At 41.7% G+C, this 10,956-nt stretch overlaps 1 long non-coding RNA gene across 1 annotated transcript; it reads left to right on the top strand.

The window, feature by feature from the left end:
* Positions 1–67: 67 nt before the first annotated feature.
* On the top strand, positions 68–10,456 carry LOC138060583 (uncharacterized). Its single transcript, XR_011134385.1, has 3 exons — positions 68–450; positions 1,736–1,844; positions 10,100–10,456. It is a non-coding gene; the product is annotated as an uncharacterized lncRNA (long non-coding RNA).
* The last annotated feature ends 500 nt before the right edge of the window (positions 10,457–10,956 follow it).

The following is a 10,956-nucleotide window of genomic DNA, read 5'->3' as shown; positions in this document are numbered from 1 at the left end:
AGCGTTTTGCACTAATTACGTCATGAAATTATAGACCCCCAAGTGACTCAGACAAACAAAGGTCAGTCAGTAGGAGTCACAAGGGAAATGAGGCATAATATTCGCTTCAATCTTTTCGGTTTTAAGAGACGCCCGTGTTCTTGGCTCTATTAACCAGAAAAATACACAATTGAGTAGCTAGAACAGTCTTTAAAGTGTACGTGGTTGAAATTGACGGGCAAACGTGACGACCTTTTAAACGATTGAGGGGCTGTGTAAAGTCGAGTAAACAGTGGAAGTGACCACGCATGATCCGAGCATCGATAATGGCCGTTGGTCTGCGGCGAAAATACCAAAAAAGGCTCGATGTTGGAAGAAAATTGTACCATAGTGCAAGTTCCGTTACCTATTTTACTCCGTCGACAGGTTGGCATGTTGGAAAAGTTTTGATGGACCTACGCTACTCCTGCTGTTCCCAAATGGTTGCCTGTCTTTCATGCATTTTTTCTTTGCGATAATAGTGTAGCATGAGGGGCATGTTGAATAATCCTAACCCTAATCCTAAACCAGCAAGACGCTCCATGAGCGTAAACTGGGCTGCCTGTGGTAGGTGTTAGGCAAAAACAGAAGGCAATGAGTTGGGTGGTATTGAACTGCAACATTTCCGTCATTTTTTAAAGTAAGGGGGGGGGGGGGGGGTGATGAAGACCGTAGACCATTTGTGGGGTCATCCAGACGTCATGGCAGCAATGTCCCGTTTTGAGGTCTTTTACTTTTTAAAGCTTTGGTAATAAATTCAGTTCAAAGATAACAACACACGCTCTTGAGTGAAATTCACTCGTTTCTTATATAAAGGGGCTATGTCACTCAAAATGATATGATTCCATGATTTGGGGTGCAGGGATGGTACAGTGATGAGAGCACTCGACTTAATTTGCGTTACTGAATTGTTAATTTCAGTTTACAGTGTCCCCAATTAGTGCTTCAGCACCAGAACGACTAGACACTTGGTAAGTTGCTTTCCTTTCCTTTTTTTCCAAAATGCCAAAATGATAGGATGAAACTGTTGAACAAAATAAAATATATACTGCCAAGGAAAGAGAAACATGGATGAACATAAATGTACACGATTGAATCGGATTACATCTGGGTAATCTTGAAAAAGGTCGGCTCGACGTTTTTCAGAGTTATGACAAATCGCCTAGATAAAGGTCGTTTTTTTTTCTCAGAATCACTTCGTTTGTGATGTAACGATAATTTTATTGGTAACTGAGAAATTCCACATTACCATTTTCGAGTTTTAAGCTCGTGATTAACTAAGGATTTTCCCGAAACACCCTAAAATAACGTTACATAGCCCTTTAAGTAAAATAGTCTGCAAAAAAACTAACTGCAAATTGCTCTGACGCACGATTTCCTGCATTTCATGCATGTCTAGAGTTGCACTAAGCAAACGTTTATGCCACACACTGAACATGTTGGTTCCACTTCATAATTTCTCTTCTTTTCTTTGCGGAACTGGAAATAATGTTATAGGCTATTGGATGAACGAACGATGAAGTTCCCTAGTGGTCGGGGTGAAAGGGTGGGAACTTTATTTGATAGGCATTAGTGATGTGAGCGAATTTAATAGCAGTTACTCCTTTTAGAGTTGGGGCTTCACTGAGAACCAACTTAATTGACTCTGTGTGGAATTGTAGGTAACACGACATTCAAGTCTTATCGTGTAATTGGGCTTATTTGGTCGACATTTCAGGGCGTTCATTGCTTGTTTTGGACAGGAACATCAAGGAATGTATTAAGAAGACACGAAGGAGAAGTACGTCCAGCTCAGAGCGCAGCTTCCCAAGCACATTGGAGATGAGGTGAGGCACTAGCTTATTTACTTTAAACTATTACTGGACTGGTTTTCCTGATAGCACTTAGCAAGGCATTGATTACCCCGACATTTAGCAATTATCTTATTATTGTTTTTATTATACATTGTTCTAAGAGAATAACGATAAATGCATTGTCTCGCTTTGAGTCGTACGCAACCACTCGTTGCGCACGCAATCTACAGGTGAGTGACGTTAGATATTAGGGAGCTTTAGATCGGACGACGAGGACGACTACCAGTATAAGTTTTCCGTACTGAGCATGCGCATAAGATTTGAAGACAGACATGACACCGTGGCAAAATGAGTGCGCATGCTCTGCTTCGAACACATTTGATCATTTGATTCCAGCTTTTGAGCTCTTGGTTTTTGAGTTTATTTGGCGGTGAAGTAAAAGTTCTTTTGTACCTTTTGATGATCAAGATCTCACGCTCAACATGGACTCGATAGAAAAACTAAACAGTACTTCCGAGTTGTTTCCAACGAGAAAGTCAAAAGAGGTAAGCTTATTTTAGGCATGAATTTATTTGTTTATGTCGTTTCCACGAGTGATCTTTGCCAACCATGTTTGCTCGTGTTTCGGTCACACCCTTGAAGACCTAAAAGTTGTAAATTTTAAACTGATAACATTTTTCGTTTACTGTTTTTCGCTTAAGGGCAATTCCTCTAAAAACGCGGAGGGTTTTGACACAAGAGAAGTTTTAACCTCTGACATGTGATACGAGAGCCATGGATTTTTCTGTGACCTGGTTGTCCACAGCAAGAGCAATGGTTTGTCTGGTAGATGGCGATGCTCTTTCTTTTCCAGCTCTGTGTTGCTTTTCAGGACACACTAGGTTGTGGTATGATTAAATTTAATTGATCTCTAGATTTCTGTTGATTTCATTGTCCCAGTCATCTGACCTGAAGAAATCTTGTGGAAAGTGTTGATATCTGGCTGGCTGTCATTTTGACTGTCATTACTTTCGAGATGTGAGAAACTGTTTTTATCTGCACTGTTTGACAAAACCTCTTATTAAGGGAGTCAGTTAAGTTTATTTTTTTTTATAAAATTTTATAAAGGGATCTTTACAAATAGGGCACAGATTTCCATGTTTTTTTCAAGTATCTTAAGGACGGTGCCTACTATTGTTATTGCGCAAACGCTCTGCGCATCTTGAGATACTCGGATTTCCTATTGGGGATGCTTACTAATACAGGGATATTTTTGCGCGGTTTAAAACTATACGGAGAAAGTAGATCTTAGTAATTACTCTTGGTATCCAAAAAGAAAATTGGGGGTAACCATGCATTTTTGAGAGATAATCAAGTTTCAATTTGAGAAAAAACGCCATACATTGCTTTATATTTTAAAGCTTTTTACAAATTATTCATGAATTATCTTTGAAAATGCGTGGTTACCCCCAATTTTCTTTTTGGATTTTAATAACACTTGTTAAGACCTACAATTCCTGCATAATCAAACACCGGGGCAAAAATATTGTTAATTAGTAAGCACCGTCCTTAAGGACGTTCGCGCCAATTGTTTCTGCGCATCCTTACCGCGCACGCAAATGCACACACCACGTCATACACGAGCGCGCGCGCCAAGTAATAAAATGAGAAATGATAGGGCAAAAGACCATTGCTATAGCTTTGCCTGCATTTAACGCTCTTGGACGTTCGGTGACCCCCATTTTTCTTTCCAGAAACGGATTATATTTACAATTATCTCCACGTTGTCCAAAAATGAACAAACAATCAATGTGGGAAGTTAAAAAAATTTCACGATTTCTGCTCATGGGACATCAAATCCTGCCATCTTGCGGCTGCAAGGCGCGTGAAACTGTGGTCGCTAAATGCGAACTTGATCTTTAAGGAACCTCACCAGTTGACTAAATTCACTTAATAAGTCCACTTAAACAATATTTGGCAGAGAAAATTTCACTTCAAAGATTTAATTGCAATATATTTGGGTTTACAGACACTGGCCTTATTCGCTAACGAAGCCCGATTTTGTCACATTTTGGGTGTTTTTCCGGGCATGTTCTCTCCAAAACGAAGTCGGTGACCCCCCATTTTTTTTACATTTCTGACATAACTAACTCATTATCTTACAGTGGTAGAAAAATTTTCGCGCGAACGTCCTTAAGTGACATCTGACCATTTTTTGTTGTTATTTGTTACTATTGTAGGTTTGTAGTTTCTTTTCGGTGTGGGAAAAGTGATCCCTACCAGTGAATTTTTATGCCAAAAAATGTTCGTAGGCTACCCATGAGTTAGCCTAAATTTCAGTCGCCTCTCTCTCCGAGTGACTTAGCGAGTGGAGGAGGCGGCTGAAAATCAAGGCTAACCATCAGTTTAAATAGAGCTAAGATTTTTGCAGCTGCCTCTAATGACAAACAGTACTTAGTGAGTGGAGGAGGCGGCTAAAAATTAAGGCTAACCATCAGTTTAAAGCTGTTTAACTACAGCTAAGATTTTTGCAGCTGCCTCTAACGACAAACAGTGCAACATTTGTATCAGTCAGGAAAAAACGCCAACAAGAATGGTTACTCGTAAACGACTCCTATCAGTCAGCTTAGAAAATTAGCAAAAAGGTATTTCACGAGGGAGAGCCAGATAATAAATGGAACCAGGCGTCCATTACCCGGAGCTTCCATCTGCATTGTACCCTTGAGTCAACCCTTTCCGTATATTTCTATTTTTAGATCTACTAAATAGTGACGTATGTGATTGAGAATAAAATACAATATGATTTTATTTGCTCAGTTCATAGTTAATGTACAATTTAAAGTCGGAAGCAAACAGATAAATAGATAAAATAATCATAATTACAATTTTAATTAATTAATTTAATTAGAAGTTGGAAATTGTCACGCCGGTTTAAAAATATTTATCATGGAGATTGATCATGTCCAAAAATTAAAAAAACAGGTTTGAGAAGTCGCAACTGGACTGACTCATCCATTTCTTTGGATGAGCGGCAAATCAAAGAATGTCGCGGCGGCTGGCAGAGTCGTTGTTCCTCTTCCCGACTTATCACCACAACTACTATGACCACCACGACCACTGTGACAACCATGACCACCACAACTACTGTGACCCCCACCACAACTACTGTGACCACCAAAACCACCACAACTACTGTGACTACCACGACCACCACAACTACTGTGCCCACTACGACCACTTTGACCACCATGACCACCACAACTACAGTGACCACTACGACCACCACAACTACTGTGACCACCACGACCACCATGACCACCACAGCTATTGTGACCAATACGATCACTGTCACCACCATAACCACAACAACTACTGTGATCACTGTGACCACCATGACCACCACAACTACTGTGACCAATACGATCACTGTCACCACCATAACCACCACAACTACTGTGACCACCACGACCACCACAACTACTGTGACCACTATGACCACCATGACCACCACAACTACTCTGACCACTACGACCACCACAACTACTGTGACCACCATGACCACCACAGCTATTGTGACCAATACGATCACTGTCACCACCATAACCACCACAACTACTGTGACCACCATGACCACCACAACTACTGTGACAACCACCACCGACCACCACAACTACTGTGACCACTACCACCACCACAGCTACTGTGACTACCATGACCACCACAGCTATTGTGACCAATACGATCACTGTCACCACCATAACCACCACAACTACTGTGACAAATATGACCACTGTGACCACTACAACCACCTCAACTACTGTGACAACCACAACCACCATGACCACCACAGCACTTGTGACCAATACGATCACTGTCACCACCATAACCACCACAACTACTGTGACCACCACGACCATTACAACTACTATGACCACCAAGACACCACAACTACTGTGACCACTATGACCACCACAACTACTGTGACCAACACAACCACCATGACCACCACAGCTATTGTGACCAATACGATCACTGTCACCACAATAACCACCACAAATAGTTTGACCACTATGACCACTGTGACCACCATGACCACCACAACTACTGTGACCACTACGACCACCACAACTACTGTGACCACCACAACCACCATAACCACCACAACTACTGTGACCAATACGATCACTGTCACCACCATAACCACCACAACTACTGTGACCACTATGACCACCACAACTACTGTGACCAATACGATCACTGTCACCACCATAACCACCACAACTACTGTGACGACCACGATCACCACAACTACTGTGACCACTATGACCACCACAACTACTGTAAACAATACGATCACTGTCACCACCATAACCATTACGACCACCACAATTACTGTCACCACCATAACCACCACAACTACTGTGACTACTACGACCACTACAATTACTGTGACCACCACGACCACCATGACCACCACAGCAATTGTGACCAATACGATCACTGTCACCTCTGACCACCACAACTACTGTGACCACCATGACCACCACAGCTACTGTGACTAATACGATCACTGTCACCACCATAACCACCACAACCACTGTGACCACCACGACCACTGTGACCACTATGACCACCACAACTACTGTGACCACCATGACCACCACAACTACTGTGACCACCACGACCACAACAACTACTGTGACCACTACGACCACCACAACTACTGTGACCACCCCGACCACCATGACCACCACAACTACTGTGACAACCATGACCACCACAACTACTGTAAGCACCACGACCACCACTACTACTGTGACAACTATGACCACCACAACTACTGTGACCACCGCGACCACCATGACCACCACACCTAGTGTGACCAATACGATCACTGTCACCACCATAACCACCACAACAAGTGTGACCACTGTGACCCCCATGACCACCACACCTACTGTGACCACTACGACCACTGTCACCACACTAACCACCACAACTACTGTGACCACTATGACCACTGTGACCACCATGACCACCACAACTACTGTGACCACTACGACCACCACAACTACTGTGACCACCACGACCACCATGACCACCACAGCTGTTGTGACCAATACGATCACTGTCACCACCATAACCACCACAACTACTGTGACCACTATGACCACCACGACCACCACAACTACTGTGACCACCACGACCGCCACAACTACTGTGACCACCACGACCACCACAACTACTGTGACCACTATGACCACCATGACCACCACAACTACTGCGACCGCCATGACTGCCACAACTACTGTGACCACCACGACCACCACAACTACTGTGACCACTACGACCACCACAACTACTGTGACCACCACGACCACCATGACCACCACAGCTATTGTGACCAATACGATCACTGTCACCACCATAACCACCACAACTACTGTGACCAATATGACCACCACAACTACTGTGACCACCACAACTACTGTGACCACCACGACCACCACAACTACTTTGACCACTATGACCACCATGACCACCACAACTACTGTGACCACCACAGCTGTTGTGACCAATACGATCACTGTCACCACCATAACCACCACAACTACTGTGACCACTATGACCACCACAACTACTGTGACCACCACGACCACCACAACTACTGTGACCACTATGACCACCATGACCACCACAACTACTGTGACCACTACGACTACCACAACTACTGTGACCACCACGACCACCACAACTACTGTGACCACCACAGCTATTGTGACCAATATGATCACGGTCACCACCATAACCACCACAACTACTGTGACCACCATAACCACCACAACTACTGTGACCAAAACCTCTTTTAAGGGAGTCAGTTAAGTTTAGTTTTTTTTTATAAAGGGATCTTTACAAATAGGGCACAGATTTCCATGTTTTTTTGTATCTTAAGTGACATCTGTGCATGAAAATGACCAAGTGATAATAATATTAATGTTTTACTTTGATCAGTTTCCTGTTGTTTCTTAAACATGTCATTTATTCTTATTCCAGTGCTTAAGTCTAAAACTCTTCCTGGTGTGTGTGTGCTGATCTGGTCAAACCATGCGTGGCAAGCAACATTCCAGATTGTTTTCAGAGATTGTGATGAGGAGTTCAGCATTGAATAGTTTATTGGTGTTGTGGTGAAAAAAGCCAGGGTTGTTATTGATTTCTGATTTTTTCCTGCACGAGATCCTGCATGATGACAACAGTATTACTGGAAAGTAAACATCACATATGGGTGTCAGCTCACTCATTGATACAAGATGGTTTCCAAACAGCTCTTCAAAATTGTCTAGAAAAGGGACGATAATTATTTACTTGCCACACCTTCTAAGTCAATGTTTGACCAAGCAAATATAATTTGGTTTTTTTATTCAAGTAAACTGTCTTGATCTCATTAATACAGCTGTATGTTATTCTAGTCTTTCTCTTGCTGAGTATGGATTTGGATATTAACTTCTGAGAATGCTCCTACTTGTAATAGTCTTAATAATGAATATACGGTACTTACAACAATAAAATTAGAGTGATATTTGATTTAGTGTATATTGTGTTTTGTGGTAACACATACCATAGTAGTTGTTGTGGTTGTTGTTGTTGAAAATTAATCAGATAGAGTCATTGTAGGTCCAGGTAGAGCCATTGTGGGTCTATCATTGGGTAGTGAAACTGGATCAGTTGTATGAAGCAGAATGCCTCTAGTCTTGCTGGATGTATGATTACATTCCTCTCTCAGTATCTTTACACACAGTGCAAAATTTAGGCTGGATTTTTGCTGCTACAATGCATGCAAAAGTGAAATGAGTATTTTCCAAACACATGCAGGTGAATGTTTTCTATGTTTCATTATCATGATTCTCATGTCTCCCCACCCTCATCCCAGCAAGGCTCGACAAGGTGATCGAGGAAGCTGGAGAAAAAAATTACAGTTACCAGCCAGCTGCAGGAAAAATGCTGAAAAAATATTTTCAACGATGGACCACTACCAAACTCCAAGTAAAAGGGAAACATCAAGTAGCATTGGAGTCAAATTTATACTTAGTTTCAAAACTTTTTTGTGATCCTCTCTTAAAATTAAGACTTATTTTCTTTATTTTATTGCCTCGCTCGTGTAAAAGTAACTAGTGTTGTAAAATATGAGAATGGAGGGCAGGTAAGTGACTTGTCCATGTTGCCGAATGAGTGGGATGCGGGCATGAAAAGAACTTTTAAAAGCTTATTTCTCACTTTCAAATGATTCCAATGAAACAAACAGACGATTTCCTCGTTCATCTTCGCAGAAGGAGTTATAATTCTGCCCTTGCAAAGATGTTTACCCCGCGTTTTCCTTCTCAGTGCACAGTTTTCTCCCCAGAAGTTTACCAACGCAGAGACCATCGCGACTAATAACATTACGAACTTCGTCCTTTTGCTCTAGCGCTCGAATGCAAGGTAAAATTCTCCTGGTTTGAACTATAGTTTTTGGTTTGAAAAGACACACGGAAGATTAGTCTTTCAGGAAGCTCTCTTCAAATTTTAAACCTCATCAAAGTAGTGTTGTCCTTATCATCGCAAAATGAAAACAAACACAGAGAATTTAAATTGCCGCCATTTTGCCGCGATGTTGTTTCTATGGCACATTTGATTGGTACCAGTCCCTCGCGCGTGGAAACGATTCGCGCGTGGGTCAAGCCTGCGCACTCATTTTGCCGCGGTGTTGACAGAACATTTCTCGAAGTGCGCGTGCTCAGAACGTCCTCCGATCCAAAGCGATCCAAAGCTCCTTAGTGATTACAATTTGACATCTACTGACAGTTCGACAACCTGAGCGGAAGTGCAGTGCATTCACCCCGACGATCGTACATTCTCGAGTTATTTTACTATTATGGCAGATCAGTAAATATTGTAATTAATGTGACTTCGTTTCCCAGCTATCTTAGATTGCCACTTCAGTACAAGCCTCCAGAAGTGTGTCGTCGCTTGTGGTCTGAACCAATGAAATCATGGTTCAGTGTCATGTAGAAATGCCTATGGTTAAACATTGCTAAATTATGTGGTCACGTCGCTGTCGTTTCATACGTTTGCGTTTGTCTCTATTTGTGAATCCTGTCTTCAGTGGAAGACACCCCACCGGAGCAAACCGGGGTCGTATATATTTTGGAATAGTGACTGAGGAATATGAAAATGGCTGTACTTCGATCTGTCGTGTAGAAGATGTTTAGAGTGATGTGCCAGTGACGCGGTTAATTTTAACCAACATGGGCAAACAAATGTTTTCGTTTCAGGCAATAGATCTCTGGCCGGCGATATTCCTCATCACGTGAAAGACTTCACTACATTTTCCTTTTCCAAAGAAATTAAACGCTATTTGCTGCCAGAAGAATCCTCGAAAGTAACCCGAACATAAATTTTATTATTAACTAACTCAATTATGCTATAGTTCTTTTTCCCTTGTCTCCTTTTTTTTATTATATAAATGAACTTAAAAGAGTATCAGAGCTAGCTCGAAGACCTCACGGTTCCTTAAGCCCCTAGGCTCCAAGTAATTTATTATTTTTCCTTGTTATCCTATTGTAAGTAATTTAATGTATATAACGTTTTTTCTTGCAATAAGCGTGAGTCAATAAAGGATTGTTATTGTTGTTTTGTTTGTTTTACCGCAAACACAACGTTCACACTGTGAAAAAAGGATGGTGGCAAGGGCAAATAGAACAACGAAAGGTAACAGCAGTTTAATCAAAGGAAAGAACTTGTCACCAAACCACTAGTGTCATTATCTTGGAGAAACCACTTGTAAAAAAACATAACCATTCACAGAATCATTGTCAAAATGCAGTGCGAAGTGGTTTTCGGAATCTCTCGGAGAAAAGAAATCAAAAATCCGCAAATGAGTGGACAGTCACAGATACATCGAATAAAGGGCAGGAAAATAATCAATAATTTGAAAAAGTGGATGTGTCAGACATTGAAGGAGAGCGGTGTCTGACACTTGCAAACTGCAGACCGCGGACTGCAGACTAACCCTAAATCACAGTTGTTGAAAGCTACCGTTCTAAAATAGGTGCTTAGACAATGTTAAATACTATTTATCGGCACTATTTGAATTGGGTGCATGCTCATTTTAGACTTGATTACTGCTTAT

The sequence above is a fragment of the Montipora capricornis genome, chromosome 8, assembly GCF_036669925.1.
Source record: "Montipora capricornis isolate CH-2021 chromosome 8, ASM3666992v2, whole genome shotgun sequence".
Taxonomy (NCBI): Eukaryota; Metazoa; Cnidaria; class Anthozoa; order Scleractinia; family Acroporidae; genus Montipora; species Montipora capricornis.
Note: the sequence above shows the minus strand (reverse complement) of the source record. Positions and strands in the feature narration are given on the sequence as shown.